At 42.1% G+C, this 2,500-nt stretch overlaps 1 protein-coding gene across 2 annotated transcripts in view; it reads right to left on the bottom strand.

Moving 5' to 3' along the window:
- Positions 1-2,500, bottom strand: part of LOC113827959 (uncharacterized) — a 21,250-nt gene that overhangs the window by 18,249 nt on the left and 501 nt on the right. The window lies entirely within an intron of this gene.

Below are 2,500 nucleotides of genomic sequence, written 5' to 3'. Positions count from 1 at the left end.
ACATGGACTACTAATTGAAACCTTTGTAGTTAAGCACTTGCGGAGCCATCTATGAGCAGAAACATTTCACAAAACAATACTACAGTGAACACTACACATCCCTGGCAATGATGGGTCAAGAGAAAAGTAGTATTTCTTCAGATCAACACAGATTCAATCACAATAGTTCTAGTATCAATGGATTCCTCTGATGCTCTAATACTCACATATGTAGGAATTATGCCATGGAAACTCTCCCATACCACCATGACCTTGGTCTCAATAATTGGGTAAAATGAAAGTTAAATCTGAATGAGAAATTATCTGTACAGCTCTATATGAATTACCATTCCATTACATCCACTGCATCCACTACAATCCCTGCAATAGAACTCTAAAAAATTTCCACAAATTCACCTCAAGATGCGGCCTACGACTGAAATTTCTAAAATACCAAGGAAAATTAGCCATATAACTTATATTATATCATCTAATATTAGTACTGTCTGAAATACCACAAGTGAGAGGGATGTGCAGTCTGCCACAGTGGTGCTTTTCACACTTTAAACACTATGTTTGGCTAGGCACTTGGACACAAGTCAGGTTCTACATAAAAACAAGGCTGGTTGAACCATGCCTTTACATAAAGAAAAAGCAGAAAATCACTATTTCATTTAGGATTTGGCACCTGAACATGGGATATTTTGGGGCTGTCAATCAAACCTGACCTTATCAGATGGTATGACTATACTTACATAGCCACTAGCCTACTCCAAGTACAACCTTGGCTGTCCTACAAGCGTATGGGAAAATGAATGCGCGTTCGTGCATGCATGCATGCGCGCGCGTGCGTGCGTGCGTGTGTGTGTGTGTGTGTGTGAATCATTGTGCTCAGGTGCTTGTAGTTCTGAACATTTACCCAAACTGTCAGAATCACATGACAAAAAAACAGAAAATGCAAATATGCCTTTTAGAGATAAACCCCCGAACTTTAAATCTGTGGTAATTGTTACCAAGAGCAACATATCCTTCAGAGACTAAGTCATAAAACCTGGGTATCGTGCAAACCCAAACATCCAACCTAACGATTGCTGAGGGATTACTGTTCCTGTTATCTTACTTGTGACATCACGGCCAGTATCATGATTTCATTGGCCAATTGTTTGGCGGTTAATTTAATATCCAATAGGGAAACAAGACACGAGGAGAAGCTATGAAATTCAATTCTAAAATCATTTTCACCATGGCTTCTGTGTGTGGAGGGTGGAGTATCAAACCATACCAAATTATAGAAAATTATTTTGAAGACGACGAGGCTACCTTCAAACTATTACATGAACACCGAGTGCTACCCTCTGAAGTGGTTTGTGAACAGCCCGTGCTCACACAGACCTCTCCGACACTCCCACTCCTGCAAGCTGCTCCACTGATATTGACGACCTTCAACCCAGCCCCTCCTCTGCATAGGTATGTTGTACAGTTTATTTTCACTCAAGTGACTATACTTACAGTACTTCACATGCATACAAATGGCATGTGGAAGCACCCAATACTGACTCTCTCCGACGCTCTCTCCTGCCGTGAATATGTAGAGGATTCTTTGTTTTCCTGGGCGGGTTGGTTGGAGGGGGGTACAGCCCCCTGCAGTGTGTAATTCTTGTATCTACAACCAACATGTGGACCACCCAATGCCGAGTCTGTCCAACGTTCTATCCTGTCCTGGATATGTGGAGGATTATCTTTTTTCCTGGTCGAGGGTTGCTTTATTGCATTAGAATATATAGTGACTTAATCAGTACCGTGATTACAGCAGAGATAAAGAATTCCACATTGCACACGCATATTATCAAGAGAGGCGCAATACTGGTATGGAAAAGACGTTATAGCCATTTCCAATGGAAACGAACACCAGAGTCAACCAAACCAAAACAATAGGAATCAAACGAATCTAGTTTCATCCCAAGAAGCATTGGTGACATTTTTTTCCAAATGGTAATTTTCTAGAATACATCTACCAAACAGATCGCAATGTGTTCGGTATTGTTGGATTCCTCTTTGTCTACAAGACAGATATGTAGGTTTTATTGCACGGAAGCACCCCCAACCCCACATCCTTGGCCCCGATAGCAGGGGAGGGGATGAAAGGTACCAGGGAAATTGCGGAGTAAAATTTAAATGATATACATAGAATCAGTCACTAGTTTGTCCTGCCGCCCCCCAACCACCACCCAAGAAAACAAAGAATCCCCCATGCATTCATGGAAGTAAAGAGCATCAGACTTGGCAATACTCTTCAAGGCAGTCGTCCACTCTTATCTGCCGTAAATTTGGGAAGGGTTCTTTGTTTTCCTGGGCGGGGGTTGGGGGGTGGCAGCCCCCATTTACACTTTAACCTGGTACCTTTCATGCCCTCTCTTGCTGTCAGGGCCAAGAATGTAAGGTAGTGGGGCTTCCATGCAATAATTTCTATATATTTGGAAACTAAACTGAGAGAGGAATCCAACGATACCAAAATCGTCAC

This window comes from Penaeus vannamei, chromosome 37 (assembly GCF_042767895.1).
Source record: "Penaeus vannamei isolate JL-2024 chromosome 37, ASM4276789v1, whole genome shotgun sequence".
Taxonomy (NCBI): Eukaryota; Metazoa; Arthropoda; class Malacostraca; order Decapoda; family Penaeidae; genus Penaeus; species Penaeus vannamei.
This window is presented reverse-complemented; position numbering and strand designations above follow the sequence as displayed.